This window comes from Hyperolius riggenbachi, chromosome 6, assembly GCF_040937935.1.
Source record: "Hyperolius riggenbachi isolate aHypRig1 chromosome 6, aHypRig1.pri, whole genome shotgun sequence".
Taxonomy (NCBI): Eukaryota; Metazoa; Chordata; class Amphibia; order Anura; family Hyperoliidae; genus Hyperolius; species Hyperolius riggenbachi.
In genome coordinates this window covers 63,612,135-63,632,759 of record NC_090651.1, presented here as the reverse complement: position 1 = coordinate 63,632,759, position 20,625 = coordinate 63,612,135, and the positions used below count along the sequence as shown (strand labels likewise).

The window sequence follows — 20,625 nt, the reverse complement described above, 5'->3', positions numbered from 1 at the left end:
ATGAAGCTGGGCATACACTATTAGATGTTTTGAAGATCAGATAAACGATCGATATCCCCCTAATATTGATCCTTTATCTGAGTACCACCCTGCACAAACTGGCGGGTGACCCCTGCGCCCCCTGGGTAATCAAGAACTAAAGAACTGAGTAATCAAGCTAATGTTTGATTGATATATTGATCAAAAATTATTTAATAATGACCTAATTTTTAATAGATTTTTGTTTTAATCAATTTTTCCATACAACAAATGTCTAAATTATGACAAATGTCTAATGATGATTGCCCACCTTCACACAGCCAGGCATACAGACTTACACCGACTGAATGACATACCCTGACTGAAGTAGAGTGACGCACACAGACACACACTCACTGACTAACTGCAGTGATAGGGCAGAGCATACAGGTTAGGTGATGTAGGGATAGACAGACTCACAGTGACTGTAGTGATAGGGTAGGGCATACAGGTTAGGAGATAAAGGGTTAGACAGACTGACAGTGACTGTAGTGATAGGGTACGGCATACAGGTTAGGAGATGTTGGGATAGACAGACTCACAGTGACTGTAGTGATAGGGTAGGGCATACAGGTTAGGAGATGAAGGGTTAGACAGACTGACAGTGACTGTAGTGATAGGGTAGGGCATACAGGTTGGGAGATGTAGTGTTAGATAACAGTATTTGTATGTTCTCCTCTGAAGCATGGTTACCTTTGTTTAGTGTCTGTGAAGTCCCATTCTGCAGATATTCCCATTTTCTGCTAGCCTGCAGGGGGAAGTGGGAATGCCTGAGAAATGGGACATCAAACAAAGTTAACATGCTATTTTACTATTAATCATAATTAGCTACTTAATTTTGTCTCTGTGAAGTCCCTTCTTTTTTTTAGTAATCTGATCTTCCCAGAGGGAATATTTCAGACATGGAACATCACAGAGACACAGTAAAGGTGCACAGCTAATCATGCCCCAGAATAGAATATACAAATACTTTGTACTAAAAAAAAACAACACACGAGGTAAAAGATGACTAGCATCTATTAGAGTAGGGTAGCGTAGTGTAGTGTAGGACCTGTCCGAGAGGAGTCTACCTTGGCGTTGGTGGGCAGGCTTACAATCTTTTGGCCAAAGATGTTCATGTTATCTGCAGGGAATAAGGTGCTCATACACTTATCAATTTTATCCATCAGATTCGATCAATATGATTAAATCTGCTGGAGATCGATGCCACAATATGGCTGTCCGATCATAATTTGAAATATTTTCCAGATTAAATCAATCAATGCTATTGATTTCTGCAGACAGAAAGGGAGCAACCAAACGCGCAGTGATGGATTTCGAGATGACCGGCAGACCCGCCCATCTAAAATGTGTTCCCCTGGGGCTGTATCCTGCTTGGGCTGGTCCTGAAGGGAGGCATTTTAGTGCACACAAGTGGCTTCCTGCCAGCAATTCCCTTCACAGATACTGCAGGCCTCATTTAGCCTATGAAGGGGGACAACATAAAAGGAATAACAGGGCCACCTCTCTTTATACAGTATCATTTTTGGCCAATTGATTAACTAAAAGACTCCTAAGCTGTGTTTTTATGCAAATTTTCGCATTCCGATGTTCCCATGCACACCAAGGAAGTTAATGTAAATTACATTATATATAATCAACTAAAATTCACTTTCAAATTTTCACATTCTTAATTATATGCGACGTGCATGTCCATTGTGTAGAAGAAGCAAGCATGTAGGCCGTTTCTTCTGCAGAAAATTGGAATGCGAAAATTCACACAACGCATGTCCAATGTGATGCCACTGACTTGCATTAGATATGCGACAAATGTAAATTCGCAAAAGCGCAATTTGCACACAAATAATGTCATGTGTGAAACATGCCTTATAATTGTATTTTTTTCTTGTTTACTACAGGTTTTCAAGCCAGAGCAAGCGCTTTCTTCCTTTTTATTTTCCTGTCAGGGCTGGGAGTCACAACTGGTGGCAATTAGAGGCCAACATTCATTTGCTTTTTTTCTTCTTGGTATCAAAAAATGACCCTTTTTCAAAAAGTTGGAAGGAAAGGAATTTACAATCAGGAAAACCAGAGCATCTGGTCAGAACGCTTGTCTGTGGTCAGTGATGCTGAGTGCATCAGAGGCCAGTAATTGTCCATTATTCAGTCTGGTATCATGCAGGCAACGAGAGAGAGGAAACGCAGTGCCTGGTAGTCATGCATAGCATGTCAGTCAGATACACTCCGCATCCTCCATTGGCCAGAAAAGGTTGAAGATAAAATGGGGCCTTAGGCAAGATAGCAGTTTCTGCCCACCGCTGATGGTCACCTGGCTTTTGTAGTAAGATTTGGTGGCGTTAGCATCCACCAGGCCCCTAGACTCTCTACAGGCCCTAGGCAGCTGCCTAGGTTTGCCTTGCGGATGATCTGGCTCTGCCATTGTCTAGCGAACCCCAGACCATAACAGTCTATTAGTAGCTCTGATAAGTGGTCACTTATGGCACATCTCGCTGGCAGGGTATCTGCCCTCTAATGGTGGCCGCTAATGATACAATCTTTTTTTGTCCAATCTTACCAAATCTATGCAGTAGAAGGGTAATCTGAGTGAATATATTAAATATATAATTTAGGCTGTTCCTCATATTGCATAGGAGTGGTAAGATTGGACAAAAAAAGATGGGATCATAAGTGGACACCTTTGGAAACTGCACAGGCATAGTTTTAAAAAAAACCTGTAACGTCAAAAAGTTCCCCTGAGGGGTACTCACCTTGGGTGGGGGAGGCTTCCCACGCCATCCTCTGTCCTTCGGGGGTCTCGCTGCAGCCCTCCGAACAGCGGGGATGTAAATATTTATCTTCCTGACTCCTGCGCAGGAGCTGTGGCAGCTGTTGGCTCCGAAGTAGGCGGAAATACCCGATCGCTGCTCTACTGTGCAGGCGCAAGTGTCCGGCGCCTGCGCAGTAGAGCAGACCTGACTGAGATCGGGTATTTCCGCTGACTTCGAAGCCGAAAGCCGCAACAGCGCCCCCGCTGGAGTCTGCAAAGGTAAATATTGAACAGGCTGTCAAGTCTGTTGGGCGGCTTTTCGGAGGGCTGCAGCGAGCCCCCGTGGGACAGAGGATGGCTTCAAAAGCCTCATTGGAACCCTGAAGCTTCCCCCTCCCAAGGTGAGTACCCCCCCAGGGGAACTTTTTGATCTTACAGAATCTCTTTAAGGGAACCTATAGGATATGGAAGCTGCCATATGTATTTGCCTTTAACCACTTAAGCTCTCAGTCGTTTTCACTTGCATCCGAGCAATGTTCACCTCCCATTCATTAGCCTATAACTTTATCACTACTTATCACAATGAACTGATCTATATCTTGTTTTTTCTGCCACCAATTAGGCTTTCTTTGGGGGGTACATTTTGCTAAAAGCTACCTTACTGTAAATGCATTTTAACAGTAAGAATAAGAAAAAAAAATGAAAAAATTCATTATTTGTCAGTTTTCGGCCATTATAGTTTTAAAATAATACATGCCTCCATAATTAAAACCCACGTATTGTATTTGCCCATTTGTCACGGTTATTTCACCGTTTAAATTATGTCCCTATCACAATGTATCGCAACAATATTTTATTTGGAAATAAAAGAGCATTTTTTCCGTTTTGCATCCATCACTATTTACAAGCTTATAAAAAAAAAATATAGAGAAATATTTCATCTTAATATAATAATATTCATAATAATATCTTATAGATATTTAAAAAGTTTAGACCCTTAGGTAAATATTTATGGGTTTTTTTTTCATAGTAATGTTTTTTGTTTTTTTTTATTAAACATTTTATGTGGGTATTTTTGGGAGGGTGGGATATAAATAGTGTTTTATTTGGGGAAATATTTGTGTATTGTAATGTTTTTTTACTTTTAGATGTAGTTTTACTTTTTGGCCACAAGATGGCAATCTTGAGTTTGTTTACATGACGTCACTCTAAGCGTACAATGTACGCTTAGAGGGACATAGCGTCAGGAAAAGCGTAGCTTCTGAGAGAAGCTGTCGCTTTTTCAGCGGGGCAGAGGAATCAGTGATCGGGCACCATAGCCCGATACATTGATTCCTGGGCTAATGAATCCACGGCCGGGAGTGCGCGTACACGTGCGCGATCGGCCGCGGGAGCGCGCATGTCCTCCTTGACGTTTTTATACGTCAAGGAGGACAAAGTGGTTAAACAAAACCAGGTGCCTGGCAGTCCTGCTGATCTTTGTCTGCAGTAGTGTCTGAATATCACAACACCTGAAACAAACATGTGACTAATTCAGTCAGATGTCAGTCAGAAACACCTGATCGTCATGCTTGTTCAGGTTCATTGGCTAAAAGTATTAGAGGCAGAGGATCAACTGGACAGCTAGGCAACTGGTATTATTTAAAAATAAATAAATATGGCAACTTCCATATACTTCTCACTTCTAGTTCTCTTTAAACACATTACTGTAAATTGCTTCATCTATCCAAGAATGACTGATGGTGTTCAGTGCATATTTCGTATACAGTGTAATCTCACTATAATAAACTCTGATATATAGTAACCCTCCTGGTCCAGCACCATTATAAGTACATACCTCCCAACTTTTTGAGACGAGAAAGAGGGACATTTAAAGTGGATCTGAGATAAGCTTTTACTTATTGCATAATTGTGTTCCTTTCCTATTGTTTATAGGGCATTCCTCAAGCAAAATACTTTTTTGTTTTTATTTTAATACTCCAATTCCCTATAAACTAAACAAGCCACGCCCACAGGTTTTCAAAGGCACTTTCAGACAGTAGCAAGGGCTCATGGGAGCTAAGTCTGGGCAGGAGGAGGGGGAGGTATTAGTAGCCAGAGATTTCAGAGGCAGAGAGGAGGAGGAAAGAGTAGGGAGGATTAGCTTTTTTAGCTCAAGATGCAGATAGGCCTGCCTCTCTGTAATGTTTACAAACAACATGGTTGCTGTTATTGTATCACAGGAAGAAATAATCATATTCTATTAAAGCTGCTTGCAGCTAGATTTGCAACAGATTTGTGTAAACTAGCTAAACTTTAGATAAGATATATAGACAAGTTACTTGTTATAGTTTGTTTTTCATCTCAGATCTGCTTTAAGCCACATCCCTAACCATGACCATGGCACACCCCTAGTCACACAAACCATAAAGATTTCCTAAGAAAAATATGTTGTTTTATAATTCAAACCACACTGGTCCTTTCTATCCTGGTGCATTTTACTTCATATCAACATTTATATAAGAAATATATCAATTTAAAAGATGGGAATAAAGTTTAAAGGCAATTAAACATATTTTTCAGTAGGGAAATACATATATTTACATAGAAAGAGGGACAAAGTCCTGAAAGAGGAACAAATGGGGAGGAAAGAGGGACAGAGAGACAGGGCTCCCAAAGAGGGACTGTCCCGGCTTCCTCCAAAAGAGGGACAGTTGGGAGCTATTTAAGTATATGGGAGTAACACCTGTTGTAGTAAACCCGGATACAATAGAATTTCGGTTATAGCGAACATGTTTTTTGGCCCCTGCGGTATTTTGATTCCAGCTATAGTGGAAAGTGGGTGTATACATGCGTCATACATCACTCGGAAACCCACAAGTCGTGGTCGATGGGTGCAGCATGTGTACTTGTGTTGTGTGGCGTTTGTTTACATTACCCTGGGCTGGTCACATCACACTGCACTCTCCAGGCTCTGTCCTTCTTGTCCCGCCTCCCTGAGCTGGTGGTTTCTAGTTCCTGTTTCCTTGCTGTCCACCACCAGCTCAGCTCCGCCCCCCATGTCTCCTCCTCGCTTCCCCAAACTGCACTGGGTTGATGGGAGGAGGAGAGTATTATGTGTGCAAGTTTTTAATAAAAAGATTTGGGAAGAGGAGAGACCACAGCAGGCACGCAGCCAGGAGACGAATTGTGTGTGACTCCCTGAGTGGTGTCACAACACAGACAGGACCCAGATAGCACTGCACAGCCAAGCTCTTAGACAGGGCCGGTTCTCTCATGTAGCAAGTGACACATTTACATCAGGTGCAGAGATTGCAGAGGCAGCATGTTTGTACTGTGTGTGTACACTAACAGCATGCAGTCAGAGTCGGAGGAAAGGTGAGAGGAGAGCTAGGTGAAAAGGTCATCATTGGAGAAATGCAGTTTGTTTTGCCGTGTGAGGAGTTTGACAGTGAGTGAGGGGGGGTGGGGGGGGGAAGCTGGAGAGCAGCAGTGTTTCATTTGACTTGCACAGCAGAAGGGAGGAGGTGGCCCTGCTGTCCTGACTGAGGAGGAATGGAGTGGCTGAGGGTGTGCAGTTTGTCACAGACTCACAGCCAGCCAGTGTGCTATTGAGTTGAGCTGCAGCATGTCATGTGAGAACATTAAATGAAGCAGAGTAAATAGTCGGGTGCTGTGCAGTCATTTCAAAAAAAGGTGTGTGTGTGTGTGTGGGGGGGGGGTTGACGCATTCTCACAAGTTTGCCTCAGGCAGCAAAAAGTCTAGAACCAGCTCTGCTCTTAAAAGAAAAAGTATGTAATGATGATGAGTAAGATTTTATTTTAAGGCTTTTGTTTTTTTTAAGGTAAATCCTAATGAGGCTTATTCTTAAAGAATCTGGGATGTTGATATTATGTATAGTTACCTGTGACTTCCTCCAATCCCATGACGACCATGGCCTCCCTCGCCGTCCTCTTTGGCCCCTCCAATCTTGTGCTACGCCTCCCAGTAATCTGTCCATCCGTACCGATTTGCGCATGCGCAGTTTGTCCTTTTTGCGCTCCTACAGATGAGCATTCTGTGCCTGTGCAGTAGTACCACGCGCATGCACAGAAGTCTACGACTGGCAGCGACTGACCGGATTACCAGGAGTTATAGCGGCAGAACGGAGGGGCCGAAGAGGACGGCAAGGGAGGCCACGTTCCTCATGGGGCTGGAGGGAAACCCCAGGTAAGTATAAATAAGGCCCAGTGTACCATTTTAGGTACACTTTAAAGGATACCAGAGCCATAAGCGTCTCCCTCCTTTGTCACCTAAATGTCCCCTTGCAGCCTCTTCTGTGTGACTGGGTCAGCGAGTGAGTCGTGCAGTAGTGCGCAGGCACTGGCCCAGCTGCTGTGCAAGTCCTAGATCGTGCAACCACAGCCAGGAGCAATGCAAAATATGGTTGTGATATGAACAATGCTTTGAGGGGTTCAACGCGGAAGGACTGCTTAGGCACAGGATGATTGCAGGGGGCTGCAAGAAACGGCTTTTTGGGGGTTTTTTTACTTTACATTTCCTTTAAACTAAATGCTAGTTTGGAGTGGGTTTGTAGGTTCATGGGGGTGAAGTCTAGGGTGCCAGGAGTCCAGGACATCTGTGCCTAGGCTCCTGTGAGGTAAATCTGGGCCTGCTTGCAGAGAAACCTGTTATTTAAATCCAGCAGAATTGGAAATACATATCTTTAGAATGCAGCCTGGCATTGTTTGCAAGCTGCTTTACATAGAGCTTCCTGAAAATAAAAATCATACTTTAGAACTGTTTGATAATCATTTCCAAGGTCAATTGGCTGCGAAGCTGGTGTTTCTTTATCTTGTCACAAACAATATTATTGCCTCTGCAGGCAACGAGGGACTATAAACGCAACTGTGACATGTTTATAATAGGAATAGAAATGTCCTTTTACATTTTACATGCTGCACATCAGCAAATGCTATATATGAAATACACATCTGCAATGGCGTAGCTAAGAAGCTATGGGCCCCAGTGCAAGCTTTACATTGCCCTGCCCCCCCCCCCACCCCAAGCACTCTATACAGTAGAGGAAATAATTATTTGATCCCTCACTGATTTTGTAAGTTTGTCCAATGACAAAGAAATGAAAAGTCTCAGAACAGTATCATTTCAATGGTAGGTTTATTTTAACAGTGGCAGATAGCACATCAAAAGGAAAATCGAAAAATAACCTTCAATAAAAGATAGCAACTGATTTGCATTTCATTGAGTGAAATAAGTTTTTGAACCCTCTAACAGTAAAAAACGTAATACTTAGTGGAAAAACCCTTGTTTGCAAGCACAGAGGTCAAACGTTTCTTGCAATTGATGACCAAGTTTGCACACATTTTAGGAGGAATGTTGGTCCACTCCTCTTTGCAGATCATCTCTAAATCCCTAAGGTTTCGAGGCTGTCTCTGTGCAACTCTGAGCTTGAGCTCCCTCCATAGGTTTTCTATTGGATTAAGGTCCAGAGACTGACTAGGCCACTCCATGACCTTAATGTGCTTCTTCTTGAGCCACTCCTTTGTTGCCTTTGCTGTATGTTTTGGGTCATTGTCGTGCTGGAACACCCATCCGCGACCCATTTTCAGTTTCCTAGCAGAGGGAAGGAGGTTGTCGTTCAGGATTTCACGATACATGGCTCCATCCATTTTCCCGTTAATGCGATTAAGTTGTCCTGTGCCCTTAGCAGAAAAACACCCCCAAAGCAAAATGTTTCCACTCCCATGCTTGACGGTGGGGACGGTGTTTTGGGGGTCATAGGCAGCATTTTTCTTCCTCCAAACACAGCGAGTTGAGTTAATGCCAAAGAGCTCTATTTTGGTCTCATCAGACCACAGCACCTTCTCCCAGTCACTCACAGAATCATTCAGGTGTTCATTGGCAAACTTCAGACGGGCCTGCACATGTGCCTTCTTGAGCAGGGGGACCTTGCGAGCCCTGCAGGATTTTAATCCATTGCGGTGTAATGTGTTTCCAATGGTTTTCTTGGTGACTGTGGTCCCTGCTAATTTGAGGTCATTCACTAACTCCTCCCGTGTAGTTCTAGGATGCTTTTTCACCTTTCTCAGAACCATTGACACCCCACGAGGTGAGATCTTGCGTGGAGCCCCAGAGCGAGGTCGATTGATGGTCATTTTGTGCTCCTTCCATTTTCGAACAATCGCACCAACAGTTGTCACTTTCTCTCCCAGCTTCTTGCTAATGGTTTTGTAGCCCATTCCAGCCTTGTGCAGGTCTACAATTTTGTCTCTGACATCCTTGGACAGCTCTTTGGTCTTTCCCATGTTGGAGAGTTTGGAGTCTGCTTGATTGACTGATTCTGTGGACAGGTGTCTTTTATACAGGTGACTAGTTAAGACAGGTGTCCTTAATGAGGGTGACTAATTGAGTAGAAGTGTCTAACCACTCTGTGGGAGCCAGAACTCTTAATGGTTGGTAGGGGTTCAAAAACTTATTTCACTCAATGAAATGCAAATCAGTTGCTATCTTTTATTTAAGGTTATTTTTTCGATTTTCCTTTTGATGTGCTATCTGCCACTGTTAAAATAAACCTACCATTGAAATGATACTGTTCTGAGACTTTTCATTTCTTTGTCATTGGACAAACTTACAAAATCAGTGAGGGGTCAAATAATTATTTCCTCCACTGTACATAACAATTGATGCAGCACACCGAAACCTGCTATACACAGTGTTAGAGGTGCAAGAAGGAGATGGGGAACAGTTTATGTTTATTATCATTCAAAGCATCTATAGAAGTGATCATTACAAGCACAGGACCAATAATGAGTCAATACTGCAGTTGAGGGAGGGCCCCAGTGCGGTTGAGACCTGCAACCCCTATTGCTACGTCACTGCACTACCGATCTTCAGGTAACTATAGGGCAGTGATGGCTAACCTTGGCACTCTAGCTGTGACAAAACTACAAATCCCATCATGCCTCTGCCTCCCCAAATTATGGTCAGAGCTGTCAGAGTATTGCAATGCCTCATAGGACTTGTAGTTCTACCACAGCAGGAGTGCCAAGGTTAGCCATCACTGCTATAGGGCATCACATTTAATAGAAGTGCCTTTGGTGTGCAATAATGAATGATTAAAGCTAAATTATAAGCCATAGTTAAGTGAAGAAAGAAACACATAAATCAGAAGACAAATACTAGTTTAGCTCACATAACCTCTGCTTTGTACTGTCCGCAGTTAGGTTTTTGATCATTTATAAACTGAAAAAAGAAGAAAACTGTCCCTGACATTCTCAATGCCGCTCCTCCTGATCAGGTGCAAGCTTGATACGTGCCTGGTTAGATCCTTGTGATTATGAAGCATGTGGGGAGAAAAACACAGGAAGACCAGCCTCCTATAGTGTAATTCCGATTTTATTGATAAAAAGCTTCCAAGATTAAAAAAACAAGGGGGTGTGAGCCGGCTATGGTCGATAACATGTGGGTTTGAGTGGAGTCAGATCCTGGGTGGCCACCAATTGATCCCCGTATCCCCTCAATGAAACCGCCGTGCACTGCTCAACACCACCGAGACGCTAGGCCAGCTAAGTCAAGAGCGCAATTATAGCATTACCATTTGACCATCGCTGGCAGTAATCCAGAGACTTAATTGCAGCACTTGACGACTGTCAGTGCAGAATCCATTGACTGTTAAAGGGAACCATAGAGGATGAACTATACATACCTGGGGCTTCCTCCAGCCCCATACGCACGGATCGCTCCCACGCCGCCGTCCTCCGCTGCCTGGATCCGCCGCCACCGGGTCCCGTCATTGCCGCGAGTCGGCAAGTCGGCCGGCGGACGCGGCCAATTCTCCGCATCACAGGGTGCTCTCCCCATACAGATACGCATGTGGCTGCTTACTGCACAGCCGCATGCGTACATGTATGGAGGGAGCCCCTGTGATGCGGACAATTGGCCGCGTCCGCCGGAAGTGACGGGCCCGGTATCGGCGGATCCAGGAAGCTGAGGACGGCGGCGTGGGAGCGATTCAGGCTTATGGGGCTGGAAGAAGCCCCAGGTATGTATAAAATCTTTGCCCTTTTTCACCCCTCGTTCCTCTCTGGCTCCCTTTAAGAACAAGCATACGAACAGTTGTTTGCTATATGTGAAGCGAGCGCTTTTACTATTTTATTTTAATTTGTTGTCCCTGACATTCCCCAACTTTAGTGTCTCTAAAGTTCTAATCGCGATTTAATTTCTATCTGAACTGAAAAGAAAATACAAGATCTACTTACCTGGGGCTTCCTCCAGCCCCTGGCAGCCTATTTGTCCCTGGCCGCAGCTCTGCTCCCAGCTGGTCACCCAGGGTCCCCTTTGTTGCAGATGCCGACCGGCATTTTTTGCCCCTGTGTGAGTGCGCAGGCGAGACGCTCGCGATCGCACTGCTCTCGGCTGCGCTCACATAGCCTGGAGCGTTCTGCTGGAATTGTTGGGGATCTTAAAGATCTGATCTGCTGTGACAGACATGATTGCTGCACATTGTAAAATGTAATTTGGTTAATTGTGTGCATGTACCCACATTGTGAGATTGTGGAAACAATCCCACGTTGTGACGTTGCGCAAAAAAATCACCAGTCCTCAAGAAAATTATGCAAAAAGCTGCAATGTAGGTATGAGCCTTTACTGCTTTTCTCTCCTCTGCATCAAAGCATCAATGTTTGTGTACATTTGCCCACCCTCCTCCCAGAGTTTATAAATACTCTCACTGAGATGAAGCAGGAAAAAAGGGTGCCGGCAGCTAGTGGACAAAAAGGGCGCCGCCATTCACTTCTATAATAAATATCGTTTAATGGGCGCCGAACAGGAAAAAAGGATGCTGGAGATTTTTAATGTTTTACAACTCTGTTTGTGATGATTTAAGTTCAGAAAATGCGCCCGTGACGAATAACGTTTATACAAATACTAAACATATTTATCGTATTTAACTAAAACATTATTTTAAATTTTATCCCTTACTGTTTGTAAAACATTATTATTCACAAAATAAAGTGATCAGTACGTAACGTAAATTGCAATATATATTTTACATTCACTATTTGTAAAACATTTATTATCCACATAATAAAGCGATTACAAAGGGGGATTTTAGGGTTAGGCAACACCAGGGGGGTCTTAGGTTTAGGCACCACCAGGGGGGGTCTTAGGTGTAGGCACCACCAGGGGGTTCTTAGGGTTAGGTACCACCAGGGGGGTCTTAGGTTTAGGCACCACCAGGGGGGGCTTAGGTTTAGGCACCACCAGGGGTGACTGGGGGTTATGGATAGGTACAGGGAGGGTTCTGTGTGATAGTAGGGTTAGGTATAGTTACAGTACAATTTACACCACCAGGGGGGTCTTAGGTTTAGGCACCACCAGGGGTTCTTAGGTTTAGGCACCACCAGAGGGGTCTTAGGTTTAGACACCACCAGGGGGGGTCTTAGGTTTAGGCACCACCAGGGGGGTTTTAGGTTTAGGCACCACCAGGGGAGTCTTAGGTTTAGGCAACACCAGGGGGGTTTTAGGTTTAGGCACCACCAGGGGGGCCTTAGGGTTAGGCACCACCAGGGGGGTCTTAGGGTTAGGTACCACCAGGGGGGTCTTAGGGTTAGGTACCACCAGGGGGGTCTTAGGGTTAGGTACCACCAGGGGGGTCTTAGGTTTAGGCACCACCAGGGGGGTCTTAGGTTTAGGCACCACTAGGGGGGTCTAGGGTTTAGGGATAGGTACAGGGAGGGTTCTGTGTGAGAGTAGGGTTAGGTTTAGTTTTTTATTAAAATGTTAGTAATACTTACTAATGTTTTAATACACCTATTACGAACGTAGTTATATTTATATCTTCGTAATAAACAATATTTTCAGATTTTATTAAAATAAGAAACGATAAATGAAGGTTATTCACAATAATATACAATTATAACGATTAAACATATATTATCGTTTTTTTAAGAAACGTAATTATACGTTTCGATTTTTAAACAGGAAAGATTAACGTTTTCACAATTGCTGATTTCATACACATTATTTAATGATTTATACATTTGTAAAATATTTTTTGTAAACGAAATACAGCACAATATTTTTATAAACGGTATTACTGCTTTTCGTTTACACCCCGCACCCTTTTTTCCAGATGCCCTTTTTTGATGTACCCCACTGAGAACCCTGCACAGGAATTTCTGAGTAACAGAACTGGTTTCAACAGCAGCTTATCTTATCAGTCACCTCACACCAGCAGCTGTCAGCCTTCTGTCACTGGCAATGGAAAGATTAAGAGTCATAGGACCCAGAGGCGGCCTTTGGGGGTGGCAAGTGGGGCGATCGCCCCAGGCCCCGCACATGAAGAGGGCCTCGCATGTCATGCCTGCCATACCATGTTGATTTTGGTGGTGGTGAAGGAAAGGTCTACAGAAGTCTAGCTGTTTGTGTTCTGAGCAGTGTGCCATTCACAAATACTCAGATTTTCCTATTTTGTTTTACACACCTTATATTTTGCACCGCGTCCCCTTTTATTGCTTAGGTTTTCGTCTGCAGCATGCTTTACTGTACTATGCCGTTTGCATTTTTGTAATGAATTTCTGCACTGACATGAAGCTTGCCAAATGTCAGATTAAGGTAACGTGCAAGAGCTCCAGCCTGAGGGCCCCAGGGGCATTTAGGTAAGTCAAGCATGGACTGGAGCTAGAGGGGGCTCAGGCTGGAGCTTTCAGACTGGCTGGGGATTGGTGCTAGGTTTCATGGGGAGCTAGGGATAGGTAGAGGCTGGCTGGGGAGCTAGGGATAGGTAGTTTGATTACATTACGTATTGTAATTGTTCCTGTATTGGTTGGCTTAGGGGCCTTTAACATGTTTGTAAACAATAATAAGGCATACTGCTTTAGAGGTGGACAAGCCCGTGACTGTAGTGGTACGGTACATGGCCTTCACTTATGCCTCTAGGCCACGCATATGACACTCGCCCCAGGCCCCGCACACTCTAAGGCCAGCTCTGATAGGACCTAGGTAATGAAATAGGTCCACCCACCCTCTGCTCTGCAAATAAGATGACTTTGGTTATTGCCAGGATCCCCTTAAACACAGGCCTTCTCCCATGCAGCCACGACTCTATGGAACTCACTTCCACAGTCAGTGGGAAAGGCTCCTTCTCTGGACAGCTGTGAGAAAAGGCTAAAACCCCACCTCTTTTCGCGAGCCTTTGAGACTACAGAACACAGGGTCACAGAGCTTTGAGTCCCCAGGGAGAAAAGCGCTATAAAAATACTATTATTATATACAGGCCCGGATTTACATCACTGGAACCTATAGGCACGGATGTCTTGGCACCCTAGAATTCACTCTCCATGAACCAACGAACACCCGTTAAACCGCACTGGAAGTGGGCTGGCTGGCCCTGCTGTCACTTCTCCCTTACTTCCCTCGCCAATCATAGGTAGCTACAGGTGTCCCTTAGCACAAGGTATCCAGAAGAACCCTCAGTATTAAGTAGCTAAAAAGGTGCCCCCAAATGAAGTGAGATCTCGTTAGTGGAATGCCAAGAGTTGGGTGAGTAACCTCTCATTTACGCTCCACTTAGGGACTCTGCATAGGGAAGGAGGGCAGGGGACGCTCGAGGAGGGGAGTGAGCCGCCTACAGTGCCTTATGGTAAATGAATGGCCCTGATTATATAAATGATACTGGTACTACTTGTATCCTTATAAATAAAAGGATTATAAGGCAGGGTCACATAGTTGTAAGTTTAGCAAACACATTACAGTGGTTTTCAAAATGTTGATTTTTATAGCTTATTACCACTTTAACGTGTTGGTACACTTATACTTCATTCAGGGGCACCACTCGTTTTTAATACTGAGGGTACCTCTGGCTGCCTAATGCTAAGGGAGACCTGTAACTTCCTATGGCGGGTAAGGAAGAAGTGACAGCTGAGACAGCCAGCACACTTGGGGTGCAGTTCGGCGGGGTTTGTAGGTTGGTGGAGCGTGCAGTGTAGGGTGCCAGGACATCTGCTGTCATGTAAATCCGGGCCTGAATGCAACTATACTGCTCGACGGACCACAAAGCACCATTATAAAAGTAGACTCACACCCATACATGCTTATATGTAAGCTATAAAAGTAGCCTCACGCACACATGTTTATATGTAAGTGTAACGATTGGTGTCAGCATTAACAGAGTTCTTATTATTAGGTGATCTGCAGTATCACCTATAATGCAGATATATACCTGATTATATGGTGATCTGCAGAATCACCTATAATACAGATATACAAGAGCTGAGGAGGCAACCAATAGCAAAGAGTGTAGATAGGTGTAGTGCTTGGTGCAACAATAGTACTGATAGGTTTGACTATGCCACACCAGAGGAGCTGGTGGGCACTAACAGTACCAGACCCCTCACCAGAGACTAGGGCCTTCTGGTGAGAGTAGAGTAGTCAGACTAGCAGAGTTTGGCAACAGGCTGGCAGATACGGTACAAAGTCAGAAGGCAAAGACAAGAAGGTTATAGCAGGCAGAGTCGGCAGCAAGATCAGATGGGCAGAAGTACAAAATCACTGAGAGTAAGAATAGTCAGAACAAGCAAGAGTCATAACAGATAATACAATTTTCAATTATAATTATGGCTATCAAACAATCCTATCACTGTGTGAAATCCCCGGTTTCCTCCCGGATCAAAGCACACCGGATCTATCTAAGGTCTGAGCGCTAATACGAAGTATTCGCAACAGCAGACAAGTTGCTACTGAATCCGCCATGCTTATGAAGCGGAGGAGACCACTGAGGCACGCCCACCGCACCTCAACCAATCAGCGGCGGCGAGCGTGCCCTGTGACGTCAGCCGACCAGCCGACCAGCCGGTCAGCTGACGCGCCTCCTCCTGGCATAAAGATCCTGACGGTGAGCGCACACACGCGCTAATGCACCCCTGTGAACAGCAGAGACACCCGTCCTCGGCGTGCTAGACGCCCGAGGAGCGGGAAGACTGGCAGGCAGAGAAGCAGCTGCGGTGGTAACGCCATTCACCGCCGCTGCTATGTCGCTATTCATTACAGTAAGCTATGAAAGTAGCCTCACGCACATTCATGCATACAGTATATGTAAGCTATGAAAGTAGCCTCACGCACATACAGTGGGTTGCAAAAGTATTCGGCCTACTTGAAGTTTTCCACATTTTGTCATATTACTGCCACAAACATGAATCAATTTTATTGGAGTTCCACATGAAAGACCAACACAAAGTGGTGTACATGTGAGAAGTGGAACGAAAATCATACATGATTCCAAACATTTTTTACAAATAAATAACTGCAAAGTGGTGTGTGCATAATTATTTGGCCCCCTTTGATCTGAGTGCAGTCAGTTGCCTATAGACATTGCCTGATGAGTGCTAATGACTAAATAGAGTGCACCTGTGGGTTATCTAAAGTCAGTACAAATACAGCTGCTCTGTGAGGGCCTCAGAGGTTGTCTAAGGGCTCTTTCACATTTTAGGGCAGATATGTAAGCTATGAAAGTAGCCTCACGCACATATTGGCTTATATGTAAGCTATGAAAGTAGCCTGACGCATATACATGCTTATATGCAAGTATGAAAGTAGCCTCACGCACATACACGCTTATATGTAAGCTATGAAAGTAGCCTCACGCACATACATGCTTATATGTAAGCTATGAAAGTAGCCTCACGCACATACATGCTTATATGTAAGCTATGAAAGTAGCCTCACGCACATACATGCTTATATGTAAGCTATGAAAGTAGCCTCACGCACATACACGCTTATATGTAAGCTATGAAAGTAGCCTCACGCACATATATGCTTATATGTAAGCTATGAAAGTAGCCTCACGCACAACTGTGCTTATATGTAAGCTATGAAAGTAGCCTCACGCACATACATGCTTATATGTAAGCTATGAAAGTAGCCTCACGCACATACACGCTTATATGTAAGCTATGAAAGTAGCCTCACGCACATACATGCTTATATGTAAGCTATGAAAGTAGCCTCACGCACAACTATGCTTATATGTAAGCTATGAAAGTAGCCTCACGCACATACATGCTTATATGTAAGCTATGAAAGTAGCCTCACGCACATACACGCTTATATGTAAGCTATGAAAGTAGCCTCACGCACATATATGCTTATATGTAAGCTATGAAAGTAGCCTCACGCACATACATGCTTATATGTAAGCTATGAAAGTAGCCTTACGCACATACATGCTTATATGTAAGCTATGAAAGTAGCCTCATGCACATACACGCTTATATGTAAGCTATGAAAGTAGCCTCACGCACATACATGCTTATATGTAAGCTATGAAAGTAGCCTCACGCACATACATGCTTATATGTAAGCTATGAAAGTAGCCTCACGCACATACATGCTTATATGTAAGCTATGAAAGTAGCCTCACGCACATACATGCTTATATGTAAGCTATGAAAGTAGCCTCACGCACATACATGCTTATATGTAAGCTATGAAAGTAGCCTCACGCACATACATGCTTATATGTAAGCTATGAAAGTAGCCTCATGCACATACTGGCTTATATGTAAGCTATGAGAGTAGTCTCATGCACATACATGCTTATATGTAAGCTATGAAAGTAGCCTCATGCACATACTGGCTTATATGTAAGCAATCAAAGTAGCCTCACGCACATACATGCTTATATGTAAGCTATGAAAGTAGCCTCACGCATATACATGCTTATATGTAAGCTATGAAAGTAGCCTCACGCACATACATGCTTATATGTAAGCTATGAAAGTAGCCTCACGCACATACATGCTTATATGTAAGCTATGAAAGTAGCCTCACGCACATACATGCTTATATGTAAGCTATGAAAGTAGCCTCACGCACATATATGCTTATATGTAAGCTATGAAAGTAGCCTCACGCACATACATGCTTATATGTAAGCTATGAAAGTAGCCTCACGCACATACATGCTTATATGTAAGCAATGAAAGTAGCCTCACGCACATACTTGCTTATATGTAAGCTATGAAAGCAGCCTCACGCACATACATGCTTATATGTAAGCTATGAAAGTAGCCTCACGCACATACACGCTTATATGTAAGCTATGAAAGTAGCCTCACGCACATATATGCTTATATGTAAGCTATGAAAGTAGCCTCACGCACATACATGCTTATATGTAAGCTATGAAAGTAGCCTCATGCACATACTGGCTTATATGTAAGCTATGAAAGTAGCCTCACACACATTCATGCTTATATGTAAGCTATGAAAGTAGCCTCACGCACATACATGCTTATATGTAAGCTATGAAAGTAGCCTCACACACAACTATGCTTATATGTAAGCTATGAAAGTAGCCTCACGCACATACTGGCTTATATGTAAGCTATGAAAGTAGCCTCATGCACATACATGCTTATATGTAAGCTATGAAAGTAGCCTCACGCACATACATGCTTATATGTAAGCTATGAAAGTAGTCTCACGCACATACACGCTTATATGTAAGCTATGAAAGTAGCCTCACGCACATACTTGCTTATATGTAAGCTATGAAAGTAGCCTCACGCACATACATACTTATATGTAAGCTATGAAAGTAGTCTCACGCACATACATGCTTATATGTAAGCTATGAAAGTAGCCTCACGCACATACATGCTTATATGTAAGCTATGAAAGTAGCCTCACGCACATACATGCTTATATGTAAGCTATGAAAGTAGTCTCACGCACATACATACTTATATGTAAGCTATGAAAGTAGTCTCACGCACATACTGGCTTATATGTAAGCTATGAAAGTAGCCTCATGCACATACATGCTTATATGTAAGCAGACTGTACATGGTTTGCCATAAATCCCTAAATTGTATAGGGCTGGACTGAAGGCATGTCCTTTTCCTCAGCTTCTGGAGTTTTTCATTAATGCGGTAATAAATTCTGTTCAGTTTATTCCAGTATTATAGTTTTGATTCCATTAAAATTAAATGTCCATGTGTGGCACACGGAGCAAAAGTCCAATCTATAAAATTAATTGTATTCATTAAAAGAAAAAAAAAGAAAGAAAAGAAAAGATTAAATGTGGTCACCTTTAATCCAGTTAATTTCTAATGTTGCAATATAGAATTGTCTTCTTAAAGAACAAGCGACACCCATGCTAACCTAGAAATAAAAAACACATATATAAGTTAGATAAATACTACTTCTACTTACATAGCAGATGTATTGTGCTATCCACGTAATGATTCCTGTGAATTTTATAAAGGAAAAGCAGAAAATCCTATTCTAGGCAGTGGCCATCTTGCCAAGCTAATGCTGACATCATATCCTCCCTGACTCTTATTCCCCCCCCCCCTTCTCTTGCTCATTGTGTATTCATTAGCTGCCCTCCTCCCAGAGTCTTCAGACACTCCCACTGAGGTGTATACTAACAACTGCACTGTCTCTTTTTTATTTACACATCCAATCACTGAGTCACCTCAGCCTTGCTTGTAAACACAAGTAATCAGAGGGTGTTGCTGATAAGCAGCTAGGCAGGGAAATAAATGGAAGAGGAGTAATATATTATAGATAAAAAGAACTCCCAGCATTCAACTATTTGGCACTGTTTGGCACTAGGGCCAGTGCTCCTAAAGTATGTGATAACTACAAACCATAACATCAGAAAAAGTTTTGCAAGTTTTGAATGCAGGATTAGCATCTGCATCACTTAATACACTCAGACCAGTTGCTGTTGAAATTTGATTTTTATGGTGACAATACTGCTTTAAAGAAAGCCTAATGCCAGTTTAAAAAATCCAGTTAAACTTACCTGGGGCTTCTACCTGCCACATGCAGATGCCCTGTGCCCGCGCAATGGCATACCGATCCATGGGTGTGTCCAGATTCACTTTACTGTGACCAGCAGTTGCAGATATACTTTGCATTGTGTAACTGTATTGTGTTATTTTGGACGTGTAAATCTTTCTTTTTAAAAAAAGAAAAATTGTGGATCTTGGCGTGGATGAAAACTTTCAGGGAATGAAAAAAAAAAAATAACCACAGGTCTCAGGGAAGCTGAGGTGAATATTTATTTACATAAAGTCGGACATTGCAAGCATGACAAATCTACGGGTCACAAAAAAAGGGAACAGACAACAAATTCTCCCAATCACTTATTATCAGGGCCGGGCCGAGGCATAGGCTGGAGAGGCTCCAGCCTCAGGGCGCAGTGTAGGAGGGGGCGCAGAATTCATTCAGCTATCATTCCTAATTGTGTATGAAGCAGAAAGAAATAAGAAAAGGGGATACATGGCAGTGACTGCAAGCCAGATAACTAGATATTAAGGTGTTGGGGAGGTTGTGGGCCCTGTGGCGCCTCTTAGTCTAACAGCAATCAGTGTTTGATGGCTCGGGTGGCAGGGATGGAGGGGCGCACTTTGGTGGCTCAGCCTTGGGTGCTGGAGGACCTTGTCCCGGCTCTGCTTATTATGTACAGTATATGTGTGCAATTAACTTACTAACTAAGCACATTACCTAAGCACATTCAGATTGATTTTAATGTGATATGTACTTAAAGTGTACCTGAGATAACCTGCAGTTATTAAACAAACATCAGCATCACATCTCACAGCTTATTAGAACAAGCAGTTCCCCTTTGTATGTAGAACAGTGTAAGCTGCAGTGTGCTCTATAATACAGCATGGATGGGGTCTGTGTAAACTTGAAGGGACCCAGACACAGGGGGATAGAAAAAATGTATACATACCTGGGGCTTTCCCCAGCCCCCTTGGGCCTGATTGCTCCCTCTGCGCCTCCCTCCGCCTTCTGAATCCTCTCTAAGGGCTCCTATTAATTTGACCAGTCAGGGCCAGTCGGTGCATGCGCACACCCCCTCCCC

General features: G+C 43.5%; 1 long non-coding RNA gene across 4 annotated transcripts in view; it reads right to left on the bottom strand.

The window, feature by feature from the left end:
* Positions 1-20,625, bottom strand: part of LOC137520884 (uncharacterized) — a 171,311-nt gene that overhangs the window by 36,700 nt on the left and 113,986 nt on the right. For all 4 annotated transcript variants that reach the window (XR_011021967.1, XR_011021968.1, XR_011021966.1 and 1 more), the window contains one exon: positions 18,836-18,908. This is a non-coding gene — a long non-coding RNA (uncharacterized lncRNA). The remainder of the gene's footprint in view (positions 1-18,835; positions 18,909-20,625) is intronic.